The sequence below is a fragment of the Phodopus roborovskii genome, unplaced genomic scaffold (genome assembly GCF_943737965.1).
Source record: "Phodopus roborovskii unplaced genomic scaffold, PHOROB, whole genome shotgun sequence".
In the NCBI taxonomy this organism is placed as follows: domain Eukaryota; kingdom Metazoa; phylum Chordata; class Mammalia; order Rodentia; family Cricetidae; genus Phodopus; species Phodopus roborovskii.
The window spans coordinates 10840515-10859798 of NW_026125489.1; the positions used below are offsets into that span (position 1 = coordinate 10840515).

Sequence of the window (19284 nt, forward strand, 5' to 3'; positions counted from 1 at the left end):
GGCAATCTACCTGTAACATATATAACATCCTCAGCTATGAGCTATCCTCTGCATACTACATATATCACATAATAAAACACATACATACATACAATGTACACACCGCTAGCATGATGCCATTAATACTCAGCATCAACTTATGAGTACATTATATTAAATCTATCTCAACACAATCTCCCGGGAGTAGTGTTCACACTACTTTATAGAAAATAATTTTCTCAAGTTTCCATGTTTACTGTATGGCAAAACTGGAACCATCTGATTCCCCGGATCAGTTCCCTCTTCTGTTCAGTGGGCTGTCTCTGTGTACATGTACCCACATACATTCTCAACAAATACAGAGAGAGAGAGAGAGAGAGAGAGAGAGAGAGAGAGAGAGAGAGAGAGAGAGAGAGAGAGAGAACTACCTGAGACTATGATGGCCTCCACCATGCTTCTCTCATTAAAACACATTTCCTATATCCACTGGCCCTCCTGTCTTGCCTGAGATTTTTTTTTACAAGAAATATTCTTTTGAACTGGAAAATAGCAGAGCCCTTGTCTGAAGAACGCTCTTAAACAAAAACGCCTGAGGAAAGGATAATCCTGGGAGGTCTGTACCACAAGGTGGGATCCTCGTCTCTCAGCACGAGCATTATAACGTTGTTTAAAAAGAAGAAGAGTATATTGCATCTGACTTCAATCATTTCAGTCAGTAGGGGAAAAATATACGGCGCACATGGCACGTGCATACCTAGCACGTGACCCTCAGTGGGCAGCTGGGTTCACTGTGAGCATCTGGGTGCCTCCTCCACAGCTTGCTTCTAGTGCAAGTCTCTCACGAGGATCGTGAATTGTAGATCAGCCACATCTCATATGTCGCAAGTAATTCATAGATGATACAGTCATAGTTTCATGTTTAATTCTCACTAAGTCTCCCCTCTCCAAGAGATTATCATCCAGTTTGAAGGAATTTAACAGAAACGTGTTTTTGACTGTCTCTCGTTTCCCCAGTATTTGTCATGCCTGACGTACGAACGGTTCTCAGTAATGTTAGTTAAGTGGAAAGTAAAAGGGTGAATGAGATAATGCTGAGCCACAAACACATTCATACGCTTTCCGACTGTATAAAAAAGTCTTCATTATTAATTTGCTGAGTAGAGGGCAAACAGACCTACAATGTGTTAGCGGTGCAATCTAGGTTTTCATAAAGAGGCTGGGAAATGAATAGAGGTTTATTTCTTTTATTAATTTCCACTCTTCTTTCTGAATAATTCATTTTAGCATGTGGTTAAGATTTAGTTAAGAAAAAAGGACAAGGGTTGATGAGATGGCTCGGTGAGTAAGGGAAGACGCTAACAGCCTGACAGAAGAAGAGAACCAACCCCTGAAAATTGTCCTTTGGCCTTCACATGCAACTGTGACATGTGCATGTGTGCGTGTACACACACACACACACACACACACACACACACACACAGTAAATGTAATCTTTTTTTAAAAGGACACATTTGGAGTGCTACCTTAATTCATCCTTATTATAAAATAATTATAAAATATGCTAACCAGATGATTTGTCCTGTTTTTATATATGAAATAGCTGAATTATAAAACAGATGTCTACGTGTCATTAGTCCCTGGAGTAATATATCCTATATTCATTTGCAATCATTAAAAAAATGAGAGCCAGTTTGCTGGTGTGCAGGACAGTCAAATACAGATCAAATACAAAGAAAAAATACCTTTCACTTTTCACTGGTAGTTGCAAAACTAACCAAGTAAAATCCCAGCCAATTAACAGCAGAGAAAGAACTTCAAATAATCATCAAAACACCACACACAAATACGTGGATGTGTGAACAAAGAATCCCGCAGGCATCACTTGGTCGAGTTGTGATGTCTGTGTAATGACAACCGTGAATGAACAAGAGAACTTAAATTATTGTTTTAGAAGGTAGTAAATACTAGAATAAAATTTTAAATCATTTCAATGTGAAGTTTTAACACTGAAAATATTTAGACACTTTTGAAAGGTAAGTTTCAATTCAGATGAAGACTCTGTATCTACAGAAGGACAGCTCTTAAGCCCAGTGAATGGATTTCATAATTGTTTACATTGCTGGTTAAGGTTTATCAATAGATGGTTAGGGGAATCCTAAAATGTTATCATGAACTAAAAATAATACAAAGAAACAAGCTGATAAACTCTAGAGTATACCCTTGCCTGTGTACAATTTCACAAGACAAAATAAGGGAAACTCAATTTACTTAACTCGAAGCTATAGGGTTTTGTTCTGTCTTTTTTTCCAAAGAATGTTAAAAAATATTAGTAACATGGCAACTGGTCATCTATAGGAACTGAGCTGATAAAATGTGAATTGTATAATGCTTGCTCTTGGAAAATTAGGGAAAGTTTATCCTAGCACAGAATAGCTTTAAATCTTGAGTGTTGGCCAGAGAAGACTGAACTGTCTTTGGAGTGTTCGGATGTAAGGATGTAAAAGACTCTGTTGATGTCACATAGAAGAGACGGGAGGTATTAGGGAAAGGGTGTGGGCTCCTGTTTTAATTTGTCTGCATGGATGCTCTGGTCTATACCTAACTGAATTTGAAAATATGGTTCAAGTAATTTCTTACACTACTCACTCTGAGGCTACACATTTAAGTCTCCCAAGAATGCATGTAGAAAGATTGCTCAACCACAAAAAAAAAAAAAAAAAAAAAAGGAAAGATGCATGAAGAATTGCTCTCTTTGAAAGTTGCCGGTGTGTCTAACTCAAAGATAATGTCCAATATGCACAAAAATGACAAAAAAAAATCCCAAAATATTCACTATCAAGAAAGAGAATCACCTAAAATATATATGATTTCCAAAATCAAAGCACCAGTCCTTTTAAGAAAGGAAGGAAAGGAGGAAGGAAGGAAGGAAGGAAAGAATAAGAGGGAGAGAGAGAGAAAGGAAGGAAGAAAGAAAGAAAGAAAAAGAAAGAAAGCAAAGCTTCCAAAGTGTTTACTAAATCCAAAGATGATGTCATTTCCCTATTTAATGTCCCAGAGGCTCCAGGACCCTCCCAGAGACCGGAGACCGTGAGCACTGCACCATGACAAGGAAGGCCAGCTTGGGCTAGCTGTAAGCCTTGAAGGTATTTTTGGGGGAGAGGAGGGCTCACAATGGGTCACATCGCAACAAAAGCTCTTCCACTCAACTATGCCAACGGCTCTGCAGTTTCTGGAAAGCAGCCTGTTGCCCCATGCTTCAGTGCCCACGTGCACCCTGCTCTCCTAAAGGAAGCGCCTTCCCCATTTTGCACCTCCCTTTATCCCAGGCAATACAACTCATCAAGAAGCAGCTCAAGGGCCGGTGCCTCTCAGAACTCTAACGGTAGGAAAGTGCGATGAATTGTTTAAAACAAGTGGAAAGAAACTTGTTAGCAAGTTTGATGGAAGAAGAGATTAATTCCGAACCAGCTAAGACCTGTGAGACACTTCATGAGATGTTTTATGGGATCACAGGCACTGTGGGACTGAAGGCATTTTTGGCGGCATTACCTGGCTTAGAAAAGTGAAGAGCTCTATTCTGTGCATCTCATTTCCTCCTCGGATGTTTCTCTCCCTGAAATGCTGTGGAGATTCTAATATGATAGAAAATCTACCATTGTGATACAGAACAATATCCAGGGTTTCTCTAGTGAGGGAAGTTTTACTCTTTTTAAATTTCATTGTTATCGTGTGTATTTGTGCACGATGCGTGCATAACACTCACGGTGGCGACTCACATGGGGTTCAGAAGACAACTTTATGGAGTTGGTTCTCTCTCTCTTTACATGGGTACTGGGGATCAAATTCAGCTGGGTCAATCTGGGCCCCTACCTTCTCTGTAACCCACGTTCTCTTACTATTCCCCTTGTAAAGCTGCTAAAATACCATCTCTTCCAAGAAACCTCTCCCCAACCGATGGCGATGAGTTGACAGTTTTGTGACTGAATTAAAGACATAGTCTTCAGTCATCTCGTGTGTGAGATCGTCCTGGGTAAATTCCTTAACTCCCCTGTCCCTCCCTCCCCCCAATTGTGTCTACTGTGTAACTCAAGCCAGACCTAAGCTCATCTGCATAGAGGGACCCTGTAGTCTACTGAGAAGTTTCTAAAAGCAGTGGTGCTCTACTGAAGAAGTTATGGTCAAGAGTAGTAACTCTGGCATTGACCATGGAGATACCAGTAGAGCCCTGGATTCTTCTTGGCCTCAAGCATCTAGAACAGTTGACTGACGGATGGGTCATTAATGGCATCTGGTTCATCATCACAAGTAAAGGCAGGGAAGAGGATACAGAACGAGAAACTAGTTCTCTACACATAGATGAGTCCTCCCAGCCAAGGCTGGAGCTTACGGAGTGGTTTGAGAAAGGAATTCTGTTGGAAATTGACGTTCCTGTGCATCAATAGGGGCAAAGTCATGAAATAAATATACTGTGGCTATTTTTAATCAAGCTGGCATGGGATTGGGAAAATAAAACATTATACCTAAAACAAGGAGATATTTGAATGACTGGATTGTGGTTCCAGCTTAAATATATCAGAACCCCTCCCCCAAAAAATAGCACATCTGTCTCAAGTGGCAGAGGGAAAAGCTAAAAGCATAAACCAACACAAACAAAGAATGGAAAAGAAAATTAGAGTGGACAGGATGTGTTAACAAATTTGTAAAAAGGCTTAGCAGAGAAAAATGGCCTGGAGTAAGTCAACAAACAGCCCAATTCCTGCTGTGAAACCATAGAAAATGTCCTTTCTGGGACCAGGGTACCATTAGGAAGGCCACTGGATGTAAGCAGATGAACACATCCTTCAACTCACACAGCCAGGCCACCATCTCTGTCCTCACATATCTCACACAAGCAGTCATCCTGGTAGGAAATTGAAGCAGAGGGACCCCTAAAGGTAGGGAAGTTAAAAATGGTTGTCACCTCACTTCGGGACTCAGAGGCAGACTTTAATTTTGGGTGTTTTTATTTTATTTTATTATTTTATTTTTTTTATTTTATTTAATTAATTTATCAGTTTATATACACACTATCATGTGTACTATAATATTATATAATATTGTGTGTGATGATATAATTGTGTGTGTGTGTGTGTATGTGTGTGTAGCACTAAAATAAAGTTTTAATTTAATTTAAAGAAATAAAGAGTTCAGTGAGATAGCTAGGTACATAAAGGAACTTGGCATTTAAGCCTGATGACCTGAGTTCAATGCCAATCTTATCATCTTCAATAATGTATCCCACTAACTGCCCTGGGAGTGCCAGAGACAGCCACACAGCTGTGCATACCCAAACTCTGGAGCAACGAGTTGACAAAAAACCAGCCATTAGTGGTGCATTTTCATGAGTTGGCACAGCTTTTTGCCTCTTACCTTTTCATCTGTAACAAGCTTTGTGGCCCTGACTTCTCGTGGTGCATTCAATGCCTTGTCTTTTCAGGAGTTTTAGCTTCATAATGAGTATGTATTATCAGCTCACCACAAATCAGTCCCTCTAGTTAAATTTACCATAAAGATATGAACGTTTCCTTCTTCCCCGCCTTGAACTGCTCTTGGCTACCAATTAATTATATAGTTGATGTAGCTCACATTAACATTTTTAAGTTCTGATTATATATCTAGTCAGACTTTCCTAAAAGAGTTTAAATATTGTAATTTACATTGTCTTAAGACTAGTAATTTATTGAACCAATAATGACAAATGATATCTTTGGGGTTTTTTTTCCTTAGATACACCAGTGTCTTCCTAGCTCTTGAGACAACTGTCAGTATAAAAATGAACATTTAATAGCAGATGTTAAGAAAGGGAGATGATTGCTTTTATGGCAGCAATACTTTGTAGAGTATGAGTAAGCCACATTACTGGTGGCTAACACAAGGTCTCATATGGCTCTCCAGTGAACTTATTCAATCTTTTTACTTCATATCCGAGTTTTAGAAACCTCTCTTCTCTACTTGCTGATTCTCCTCCACTGAAATCTCAGTTGCACAAAACAGAAAAAATAAAAAGAATTTAAAAAACGTCTTCCTAAAGTCAAATAGCTAAAATTGTCCAGTCAGTCTCAGATTCAAAAGAGGACAAGCATTCAGCTTGGAACTTATTCCCACGGCATTCCTGCAAACTGCCACCGTGGCAGGAGAAATTTTTCTCTTTCCTCTTTTGAGTTAATAACACTATCTACAGGTTCTTTAAGCTCCAAGCAAAGGAAGGCTTAACTCCAAAGCTTGGGTAGTTGAATATAATCCAAGGCTAATCTTGCAGGATGTTGTTCCCTTGAAGAATTACAGCTCTCGGTTCCTACTTGATTAGAGTGTAAAACCCTTGAAACATTGTAGAAATATACTTATTAAGTAGATCCCGATCACTTACAGAGAGCACGGATTGCATGTTACACATTTTGCATTCACATCTCTCATACCATTGAGACAAGAATAATAAAGATTCTCCCATTTACTAGGGAAAAAAATCCCTAATTGGGGAATGGTTGCCTACCATTACAGGATGACACACTATTCAACAGCAAAACTAAGGCTGGACTGACTCTATGTCCTGCCAGCTAAAAGTACAGCTGTGTTTTCATCTCTTCTATATTCAGTAGGAAATTAACTCAAAAAATAGTCATCCAACTTCATTGGGTCCCTTTATTATCAGATGCATTAATACCATTTTTATCAAACAGATCAGCATGTATAACAAATGCAAAAACAAATTTCTTTTAGCCAATACGTAAAGAAAGTACAGGACAGGACTAATATTCTCTAATATATCTGCTGCACAAAACATAGTGACTCAAAATAATCACCCTAGAAATAAAAACACAAAGGGGAAGAATAAGAAAGGAGGGCACAGTATTCATTGCATAGTCCATCACCCACGAGTATTTGTTGAGCATTCGCCATGTGCTAGAAGCTATGCTAAACAGTGGTGGTTAGGTACCACCAGTCTCCTGGCAGTGAAGAAAGGAATACAGGAAGTAAAGAAAGGTGTGTCCACAAACTATTCCAAATGAAAATAATCAGAGAGAGGGTGTGAAGGCAAACAGAGGCAGGAAGCAGAACCTGGGGGGGGGGGGAAGCAACCTATTATAGAGTAGAAGAAAAAAAGGACTTATCTTGGATAATAAAATTTAAGAAAGGGGATGTCTTGGTCACCGTTCTGTTGCTGTGAAAAGATCCCCCATGACCAAAGCAACTCTTATAAGAGAAAATGTCTAATTGGGGCTTATTCACAGTTTCAGAGGTTAAATCCATTATCATCATGGTGGGGAGGGTGGGGTTATGCAGGCAAGTGCTAGAATAGTACCTGAGAGCCACAACCTAATCTAGAGAGAGAGAGAGAGAGAGAGAGAGAGAGAGAGAGAGAGGGAGATGAAGAGAGAGAGAGAAAGAGAGAGAGAGAGACTGACTCTGGGCTTGGTATGGGTTTTTAAAACCTCAAAGCCCACCCTCAGTGACACAGGAGAGGACCAAGAATTGCAAGGGGGAGTGGGCATAGGTGAGTGCTAAGGATGGAGGTGAATGTGTAATGAGATGCTCATGGCATTTAACCGGCCCTGTCTCAAATCTGCATAACAGCAAATGGCCATAGGACAAGACTCTACATAACCCTCAAGGAAAGGAATCAAAAAGTATGCTTACAAAAGTGGCAGGGGTCTATCAACGGCTTGGTGTCTGTACTGTCATTAGAGACCCTGGTCTCTTTCTCAGATCTGTTCTCCATTTTCTTCTCATCATAAAATAGGTAGATTTCAGCACCCAAGCCCCAGGAGAAACCCTGGGAGGAAGTAGGATGAAATAGACCAAATCCACTTTAAAAAAAAAAAAGTCATGGTTCCGTTTTTATTCACGTATAAAATTATACAAACAATCCTGCCACTCATGCATTTTAATGTAGCATCTTCTGTCCTTTCTTAAGATTGGATTTCTCTCCCCTTGGACGCTCTACCCGCATCACATGTATGTGTGCACTCCCCAACGATCACTCTCTCACCTCAAACCCATGTTGTATTTATGACAGAGATCAATAATATGACAGAGATTAATAACTATTCTATATCAGTTATCTCTTCTGCTTTGGAGAAGTGGAATCCCTACCATTTGGGCACATTTGACCAGCATGGAAACTATATATTCCAAGATCCTCTGCAGCCAAATATGCTAGGTGATGAAATTTAGGCAAGAGAATGCGGTTAGAAGAAACATGTCATTGGTTGTATTGTTTCCTCTTTGGGGGCTTTCCACCCAGCTCCCAAATAAACGCATGGTGACTTATTCTCACTTAGGAATGCCTGACCTTAGCTTGGCTTGCTTCTACCCAGCTTTTCTATCTTAAATTATCCCATTTCTCTTCAACTACATTTTGCCTCTGAGCAAATAGTTTATGGACACACCTTTCTTTATTCCATATATTTTCCTTTCCTTCTTACTCCGGGACTGGCTGTGTGGCTTGGTGGCTGTCCCTTTTCTCAATCCTGCCCTTCTCTTTCCTCTAGATTTCTCCTCCTGTTTATTCTTTCTGCCCACCAGCCCTGTCTGTCCCTCTCTCCTGCCTAGCTGTTGACCATTCAGCTCTTCTTTTTTTTTTTTTTTTCTGGATCCAAATTCAATTTATTCCATAAACATTGAAAACTAGAATCATTTGTAGGCATGACCCATGACCCCCCTTGAATTAAGTTAAATAGATCAACCAATCAATAAATACATAAATAAGTAGGTAAGTGGTTGTCCATCAGAGGCCAGGAAGAAAAGACAAAATTTCTTTGAACAGAATGTGCAATAGTTTCTGTCAAGGTGGCCCTGAAAATGCAGGAGGTGTTAAGGAACTCCGTTGTTGCCAGTGAGGCTCTGTTTCCAGGGACATTATTAGTCCTCTGCCAAGCCGGGCCATTCAGCTCTTTATCAGACCAATCAAGTGTTTTGGACAGGCAAAGAATCACAGCTTCACCAAATTAAACAAAAGCAACATAAAAGAATGTTACATAATTAAATGTTGCATAATTAAAAAAAATATTCCACAGTATGAACAAACATAACACATCTTCAACTAATATTCTACAACAGTAATGTGTAACCTCCTTTTCTCCGAAGCATATAACTCCTGGGTTAGTATGTCTTTGTCCTTGCCTATTGAGTGGAGAGTGCCGACAAATGGCTCAATCCTGAAGATAATGGCAAAGTAACTCAGCAACCTGAAGACCCTGGAGGTCTTCATTCAGAGCAAAGCAGACTAGTCCACTTGCTGGGCCAGTCCTAGTGAGCACGGGACTGTCAGTGAAAGGAGAAAGGCTATCTTTGTTAAGCTACTGTGTTTGGGGATATCTTTGACATGGAAACTTTCTAAATTTTATGTGATACTCTTTCCAGGGTTGTAGATCAAATCCAGGCACTAGCACTTTCTGAGCAGGAGGTTCACTCTCTTTAATAATGACAAATCAGAGTGCCCCGCGTGTTTCAGAGTGTCAGATGGACCGTGGGAGAAAACAAAAGGATTCATCCCATTGGCCCAGAGGGGCCCCATAGTCCTGTTTTGTGGCCTGCGAGGGATTTCTGCACCCTAGTTACTGTTCAGGATAGGAAATACAATGAGAATTTCTATTTGAATGAGATTAAGTAGGTCTTCCAATGAATACCTACACTTTTGAAAGATTTTCTCCAAAGCGCTCCCAGGGAAGTACATTCTGTTCAGATATCACAGTCATTAAGAATAACTACAAACAAGGAATTACCCAACAGAGACTCAGTGGTACAGTCCCAGATTCACTCCAAGATAAATGTACACATCATATCTTTATTGCCTTATCTATATCTTTATAGCCTTTTGGAGTGCTTTTTTTATTTTTGTTATCTAATTATAAAGTGAGGAAAGAATCTCTGGGAAGGATTTTATGGTGTGAAAAAAGAAATAGAGAAGATCTTCCCTGTATCAGGAAAAAAAAAAAAAAAAGACTATTTAGAAACTTGGTGTTTGGGTCCTGGAAAAGGCAGACTTAATAGCTCCCCATATGTGGCTCATGTCCTCCAGTTCCGTGACTCTTAGCCAATGGTGACTTAGCTCCTGGGGACATTTACCTGGCAATGTGTGTCTGTTGTTCCTCCGGGGCTGCTATAACAAAGTGGTTTATGAAACAGGTTGATTGCATCACACTTCTGGAGGCTAGATGTTCAAGATCTGTGTCCACAGAGTTGCTTTCTTCTGAAGGCCTAGCCTCGTATTGTTAGCTTCTATGATACAATAACACAGTCCTCTTCTGTAATGCCTCTGCCAAATGATGGTTATAATGGGTTAGAGCCCAATAGCTTCATTTTAACCAAATTGTGTTTTTAAGATCCTGACTCTGATTATGGTCACATTCTGAGTTACTCAGAGCTAGAATTTCAATACGCAAATATTAGGTGGACACAATTCAACCCACAAACATGTAGGGAAAAAATGCTGGGTTTTCATAATTGGAAAGGGTGCCACAGTTCTATAGAGCCAGCAATGTCACTAAGCACTTACCAAGCAAAAGATACCTGGCTCACAACGAAGACACTTCCAGTTTAATTTGTCAATAATGTCAACTGTGCTAAAAGTTGAAAATCCATTCCATTCCAAAGTTGGTTATTTGGTCATTTTTTTTCTAAGAAGAAGGTGAGAACAATTTTTGTCATGAATCAGAAATCCATTTTCAAGTACCACACAGACAAGCTATCTTTCACAATAAGTTCCAAAGATGTTTCTTAGGAATGTAAGGCCAACTATGTCCTGACTTTCACCCCTAAAGTCAAATTTGCAATAATCCATAAACATGATACAGGTACATTAAATACCTTAAATTTCTAGGCAAATAAATTACAAGAAGCCTAGTATGTAATATTAGCTCATTTATCCTACAGGGGAAACAATTAAACTAAGTTCAGCTAGACTAGGGAGAAGGGGAAAAATGGCAGTGGAGATGTGGTGGGAGCCTTTGTATTTGCTTTTCATCTCAGACAAGGAGATAGCTCAGGATTCCAATTACAGTTCCAGGATCCAGAATGGACATGCACCAGGGGATGCAAATTGCATGTAGAAGGCTTTTTCATTTCTTTTTTTATTTTTTTCTGCCACCAACCAGTTCCCAAATCATGACCCCGAGACTTGTTATTAGTTTTGACTGTTCAGCCTAGTTTAGGCTCGATTTGGCTAGCTCTTATCATTTAACTTTTTTTTTTCTTTTTTTCATCTACATTTTGCTTTGGGGCTTTTTGCTTTTCATTCATTCTGTATGTTGTGTCTTACTTTCACTGCTTCTTGTGGTCTAGCTAATGCCTGACTTCTGGTCCTGGGTGTATTCCTCTCTTCCTCCCTCATCCTCTCTCAAGCTTAGATTTCTCCTACTTATTCTCTCTGCCTGCCAGCCCTGCCTATCCCTCCTCTGTCTAACTTATTTTTTTTTAACGTTTCCAGTGAATTTTTATTAGCAGTTGCATCATGATTCAGGGTTCCAGGGCAGGGACCATCATATACCCAGGCCCCCCTTTACTACATGGGAAGGACAGAGAACAGAGGAGAGGTGGGCGAAGCCAGGTCAGATCTTCCCGGGAAATGTGCCTTCTGCTCTTCAGTCATCCCAGGCTGAAACCCATGACAAGGGGCAGAGGGACTTGTACACAAGCCGGTACCACTCACACACGGAGACATCACCCCCCCCCCTTGCGGTCATTGCCTTCTAGCAGCACTGGAAGTCCAGGTAGTTCTGCCAGCAGTTTTTGGTCTGCTTCTGATTTGGGAAGCGGCTGTCAAAGGGGGCAGTTTGGTAGTTCTTGATTTTAGTCTTGATGTCTTCAGTCATGGTGCTCACTCCTAAAGACTGCTCTGGAGAAGCAGTTCAATGTGGCCCTTAGCAAAGACTCCAATGTCAGGCGGGAAGCCCTAAAGACTGCTCTGGAGAAGCAGTTCAATGTGACCCTTAGCAAAGACTCCAAAGTCAGACGGGAAGCGGAGCTCTGACTAGCCGGAAGCTGTGAGAGGAGGGTTCCTGTCTAACTCATTGACTGTTCATCTTTTTATTAGACCAATCAGGTGCCTTGGGCAGCCAAGGTAAAACAGCAACACATCTTTACATTGTTAACAAAGGCAGCAGAAACAAATGTAACACTCCTTTACACAATTAAAGTAATATTCCTCAGCATAAACAAATGTAACATCTTGACATTGTTAACAAAGGCAGCAGAAACAAATGTAACACATCTTTACTTTGTGTTAACAAAGGCAGGAGAAGCAAATGTAACACATTCTTGCTTAGTTAAACATTCCACAACAGGCAGTATAGCCAAATCAGTGAGCTTTTGGTTCAACTAGAGACCTTGTCTCAAAAAATAATGTGGAAAATTCCTGACTTCAACCTCTAGCCTCCATTTGCATGTGTAAAAACACACACAGGCACATATATAAATTGACCAAGCACAGAATGAGAGGGAGATGATACTGGGTAGAGTGTTCAATAAGGACAAAATTACCACAGAATATAACATTTACACAATAGGCAGAAGAAAATTCCACACATGCATCCACAGGCATGTTGGGAAAACACTAAGAGAATGCTGACTTCAGAACCGATAGAGCTTCTGTGAAGGGCAAGAGATTCAATGAGCCATGTGCTCATGAAATTTGATATGGACATGGCCAGTCCTTGGCAAGAGCGGTTTCACTCACTATGTGGGAGGGATAGGTGCCTGAATCCTGTCAACTAGAGATGGAATGAGAGAGCCAGACTGCCAACACAAACAGGAACAGAGTAAGAGTGGTCACATGAGACTAAAATGCCTCATTTTCATTTTAACAGTGGCAGAGACCTGCCCTTGCTCACATAGTAAAAGGGAAGATGCTGCAAACACATAAAATAGAAGTGTTTGTGGAAAGTCTTGATTCTAATTGATATACCGATTTACGGTAGAATAGGTCGCTTTACCAACGAGTGTTTCTTCCTCCCAACTCTAGAGGATGGAAAATCCAAGATCCAGGATTTGCTGAGTCAGACTTCCTCAGTTCTGAGACGGCCATTGTGTCCTCACATGGCCAACAACAGAGACCCCTGAGCGATGTTCTCATCTGGACATCAAGCCCATAAGGAGGATACCTCTCCTTCATGGCCTGAGTACCTCTAAAATGCCCCATGTATAAGTACTATCCCTGATGATTAGGTGTTTAACAGCCTTGGGGGTAGGGTTACAAGCATTCCATGTATAGCAAAGAATAGTGTGCCAGTAGGTGCAACACACTAAAGTATATAAGCTCCCCGATGAAGATGAAGGCTAAGCAAGGAAAAGAAGGGGGAATTAGAATTTGGTCTATCTCATCTTTGGTGGTCCAAAGAATTCTAGTTATTTCCATGAAGTAAGAGGGAAGCTATCCCCAGGGCATGATGAGAGAGGTTGTTGATTAAGAGGTGTGCAGCAACTCGTAAAGTGGGAAACGGTTCCCAGAGGAGCGAGTTGGGCAATAACAAAAAACAGGATTGTGTAGCACAGTTGGAAACCCACAAAGGCCCGGAATTTATAGACACTGCTCTGTACATTGGTGGGTTAATCTTTCTTAGTAGCACTCAATACCCTGGCATAGTCACAGAGAAAAAAACTTCCGATGCAGGAGACTGAAGCAAAGGATGAGAGCTAAGGAATTGGCAGCATCCTGTAGACAGTGACCCAGAAAATCTGAGCCAATTTGTTCAGCAGGAGCATGGATTTGACACCCCAAACATCCAAGGACTGGCTGAGAAATATGGAATTCACTTGGAAGGACAGAAATATGTGTCAGAAATGCCGGGGTCTGTTGAAGGGGGTCTTGAGTGCTGAAGAACAACACAGAACACAGAGGAGGACTAATTCAGAAATGGGGATGAGAGCATATATTAAAACATACGCATGAAGCACCTAAGCCTCACCGAGTTCAAGAGGCAGCAGAAACTCTGAGCCTGGGGAGTCAGAGCCATCCCACACATCCTATTTTGCTGTTGATACAGGCTGGGTCCTGCTTAGATAGGCTTTAGTTGTGGGCCAAACCACATTTGCCAAGCCATTCATCCTTCCCCCAAATTGCTACAAGGGAAGATCTCTTGGTTTTTTTTTTTTTAAGTTAGCATGCAAAGTAGCATATTCATTCTGGCAATTTTATACGAGTATTTCATTTTGTATTGTTCCTATGGATTCCCTATCTCTCCAACCTCCCCCATCCTCTGGACCCCCTCTTGTTGACCACATGGGTGCTAGTTTTCTTGATGCCCATTTGACTAGGGTGCAGTAGAACCTGCCATCAGTTTTCTTAATAGACTACCTTTTATTTACTCGTTGATGATGTCATTCATGTAAGCCATGAGTGTCCATTAAATCCACCCCCACCTGCCTGCTCCCATTCAACTCCACCCCCAAAACAAATCCTCTTCTGTGACTCACATCCCTTCCAATTTTTTTTTTCTCTTGTAAATAACAAACTGAGTACAACCAGCGCTGCCTGTTGGTGTGTTGCTGGTTTTGTTGGCCTGATATCATGTGGGTCTTTGTCAGTCAGCATAGGTGCAGTGACTTGATGAGCACTGGCCATTCCATGGCTCAGACAGCATTTTGCAGCCTCCCTCCCCACCCGCCAGTCCTCCGAGTTAACAGAGTATCAATTTGCTTTTCCTTGATAACTAAAGCTATTGAACACTTTTCTCAAATATTCATTTGTTATTTGCATTTCTTCTTTTGGGAACTGTCTTTTCAGTTCATTTACCCACTGATTGCTTGATTCAAATAATGGCATTTTAATTTTCGCAGTTATTTGTATACTTCAGACATTAACTCAGACACATGCAAACACACACACACACTGAAGAATGTTTCCCATTCTGTAGGTTAGCTCTTCAATTCTGTTGGTTATTTCCTTTGCTAGATAAAAGCTTTCTAATTTCATGTGATTCCATTGTCAAGTTTTGGTTTGGGGAAAGCCCTTGCCTATGCCTGTACTAAAGTGTTTTCTGTGTTTTCCTTTGTTGGTTTCAAAGTTTAAGGTCCTACATTCGAATCTTTGAGACATTCTGCCGTGAAATGACCATATCCCTCTGTCCTCAGCCTGTGTGCTGAACTAACTTATTGGTTTATATGTGGAATGAAACCAACTTAGTGATAGTGTAGGACCTTATTATGTTCCGGAAAACAACTTGCAAGGATTTTATTGCTATATTTTATATGTATATTCATCAGGGAAATTGGTCTATAGTTTTCTCTTTGTTACATCCTTATCTGGTCTTGGAACAGGGTAATACTGGCCATCTAGAATAAATATTCCACCCATTGCTACTTTGTAGAACAGCTGGAGAAGTATTGGATATAATTTGACAGTGAATACATCTGGCCCTGGGTTTTTCTTTGTGAGGATAATTTTTATTACTGACTCAATTTCACTGATTGTTATGGATTTATTTAAGTTATTTTTGTCTTCTTCATTAGATAAGTCAGATGTATCTAGGAATTTATCCATTTTTTCCCTAGGTTTCCCAGTTCTTGGGAATATTTTTTTAAAGCATTCCCTAGTGGTTCTCTGAATTTCACTGGAATTTTTTGCAATATCTACTCTAATGATGGTAATTTGTGTTTTTTCTGTTTCTCTTTTAGTTTAGCTATGAGTTTGTCATTGGTTTACTAACACTTGCTTTGATTAGTTGGATTGTTTTTTCAGTCACCATTTTATTGATTTCCATCCCAGTCTTTACTGTCCCTTGCTACTTATGCATTTGGGTTTAGCTTATTATTTTTCTAAAAATCTTAATTGCATCATTTGGTTATTTATCTAAATTGGGTCTCTCTCTCTCTGATCTTTTATGTAAACACTCAACAATACATCAAGAAGATACATAATTATAAATATGCACCAAATATTGGGGTCCCCAGTATTTGGGTTCCCACACTAATGGATGTGAAGTTGTGATAGCTCTGATGTGCTCTTTGAACTGGCCCATACTATTGACATCTCTAAAAGTGCTTGGGTCCTCTGCTACAGCTGGGCTACACTTTCATCAGTAGTCTCTCCTAGGCTCTCTTCTTGATGCCAAGCCCCAGCTGCTCTCCATGACCCTTTCATACCTTCAAAACTAGTATCACCTGGTGATGCTTACACATTACCACGTCATGCTGCCAACACTAGGTACAACCATGACCACCTATGGAACACAGCTTCTCTGTGCTCTAAGGAAACTTCTCAAAAGATTTCATGTCAGTAGTGCTGGCCCCCCTTTTATTTTTTATTTTATTGTTGTTGTTGGTTGTGGTAGTAGTACTGTTGTTGTTGTTTTGGTCTGTTGTTTGGTTTCCAGACAGGGTTTCTTTATGTAACACCCTAATGTCCTGGAACTCACTTTGTAGACTATACTGGCATCAAGCTCACAGAGATTCTGCCTGCCTCTGCATCCTGAGGATGCGATTAAAGGTGTGTCTGGTTTGCTGATCACTTTTTTTGTTTGTTTGTTTGTTTGTTTTTGTTTTGTTTTGTTTTTTGAGACAGGGTTTCTCTGTGGCTTTGGGGCTGTTCCGGAACTAGCTCTTGTAGACCAGGCTGGTCTCGAACTCACAGAGATCCACCTGCCTCTGCCTCCAGAGTGCTGGGACTAAAGGCGAGCACCACCACCAACAAGCTTGCTGATCTCTTCCTAATCAAGTCTACACTTTCAGCTCCAGCTGACCAGCAAGCATAATTTGTCCCAGTAAAGCAAAGGCTTCACTTTAATAGTTCTGCTCTCTTGTTAATCACAGCTGATTTTTCAGCCCCAGCCAACCAGAATGACACTCATAAATGAAAACAGAAAGTGGTTCTGATAAAGTCTTTAAACTTCCCTCTGAAACTTCACCAGCCAGGCCTCCATCCTCTGCATCAACATTCTCATCTTCCAAGCTCCTACAGAATGCCTCACAGAGCTCTTAACATTCAGGGGCTTTTTCTAGCCCAAAATTCTTCCCCAGTCCTCTCAAAACCATGGTCAAGCCTGCCAGCACAATACCCCACTCCTGATTTGTCTTAGTTATCATTTCTATTTCTGCAACAAAACACCATGACCAAAAAGCTAGTTGAAGAGGAAAGGGTTTGTTCAGCTTACACTTCCTCATTGTTGTTCATCACCAAAGGAAGTCAGGACAGGAACCTGGAGGCAGGAGCTGATGCAGAGGCCATGGAGGGAGCTGCATACTGATTTCTTTCCTATGGCTTGCTCAGCCTGCTTTCTTTTTCTGACCTTGGCCGGGTCGCCCCTCCTTAGGCAACCCGGTGATGCCAAACTTAGTCTGGACACCCGATTGGCATAGGACGCTACAGTCCAGAACTCCTGGACTCAGGCGACCCTTGCTGCCTCAGTCTCCCAGGTAGCTGGGACTACAGGCGTGCGCCACTGGCTCAGCCTGCTTTCTTAAAGAACCCAGGACCATCGGCCCAACGATGGCTCCACCCACCATGGGCTGGGCCCTCCCCCATTGATCACTGAGAAAATGCCTTACAGCTGAATCTCAGGACAGCGTTTCCTCAGCTGAAGCTCCTTTCTTCCTTATTACTCAAGGTTGTGTAGCCTTGATAAGTCCTAAGTAATTCTTAAGTTTGGCTGTCCACTTCTTTCTTTAGGTTCGGAAATTTTATGAAATAATTTTCGTTTTTGTTACCTAAAATGCAGTCTATTTTAGAGATAATTCCTTGGACTTCTGAGAAGGATTTATATTCCACTTTCACTTGATGGACTATTAGTTATATCAATATCTGCTAGGTCTATTTGAAATGTGGTATAGTTTAAAACTTCTCTTTCTTTATTGATTTTCCATTGGGATGGCCTATCTAAATATGAGTGCTATATTTGTTACCTTTTTTTTTTTTTTGCATGTATAGGTGTGTGCAGTGTGCATGCATGTGTATGCATATTTAGATGTGAGGACATACATGTGTGTGCACACACAAGTGCCTATGCATGTGCACACACAAACATAACACACACACACACACACACACACACGGAGGCCTGATGACGTTGGGTATCTTTCTCAATCACTTTTCACTCTACCGAGGCATAGTATATTGGCAAACCATGAGATCACTGATTCCAACTTGTCTAGCTAGCCTGCGTACCCCAAGTATCCCTTGTCTCTATGCCTGTAGAGTTCTAGAAGCGACTGCCATACCCGTCTGGCTTCTACATGGGTGCTGGGGATCCATCCGAACACTGGTCTTCTTGCTTACATGACAAATGCTTCGTCTACTCAGCCCCATGTTATTTAAAAATAACTCTTCACTTCACAGCATCACTGAGTTAACACTAACATTTGATAAAAACGACTCCATGGTCAATATCTACTCTGCTGAGTACTTGCAATGGGGTGTGTGCACTTTAAGGACAGGAGTAATTTGGATTGTAAAGAAACTTAAGAGTCTTCAGATGAGCTTTAAGTACGGAATCGAGATCTGATGTTATGACGGCATTCGTTCTCGGGATAGCACAACAGGTCACCTCCTACACAAACCTGCAACGACAATACCAAGTCTGAGTTGGTCTTGGTTAAGGTCTGCCCAGCTATCTGTCTTTGGGCTTCTGAGACACAGATAGGAAAAGCAGTGATACCGAAAGTGATGCCAATGTGAGAGACAGTACAAAAAATAGAGAAATAAAGAGCAGAATGAAATCTAATTACACGGACTTTCACTTAAAACAAAATTGACTGAATTCTGCCCAAAGTGGCTTCTTGTTTCCTGCGCCAGGAGCTACTGTGCAGACCCAGCAGGAAGTGTGCGACAGAACAGGGTCACCTTATACCCTCGTTTTATGGTTCGTTTCACTTATTTAATGCAATCTGAGAAGCTGCAAAAGGAACAAGTTCCAAGAGGGAATAGGCTTTTTGTCTTGTTTTATTTTAAGTTTCTTTGAATCCAAACATTTGTTTCTGCAAGGTGCTTAAAATCCCACAGAAACTGGGCTTCTAGGGTGACCAGGTGAAGACATTTCTCTTTGTCACAGAGCTGAAAGCAAGACACAAAGTTGAATTACGTCTGCTTCCTTTTCTGTCCTACTCGTCATCGTCTCAAACATGAAGAATGACAACTATGCCTGTGAATGGTCTAAATTATCTTGAGTTCCATGAAAGCTCCTCGTAGAGTGTTTAACTCAAGGAGGGGGCCTTGACATTGGCGAGTTACAAATTTAAGATGGAAATTCGTTTGTCGAGCAGAGGAATGAGTTCACTCCACTGTCTCGCTTGGAAATGTGTGAACCGAACAGCTGGATTTCCTTGCAATGTCAGACCCTG

General features: G+C 40.9%; 1 protein-coding gene across 1 annotated transcript in view; it reads left to right on the forward strand.

The window, feature by feature from the left end:
* Lgr5 (leucine rich repeat containing G protein-coupled receptor 5) overlaps positions 1-19284 on the forward strand; it is a 114176-nt gene that overhangs the window by 32078 nt on the left and 62814 nt on the right. The gene's annotated exons all lie outside the window — the stretch shown is intronic.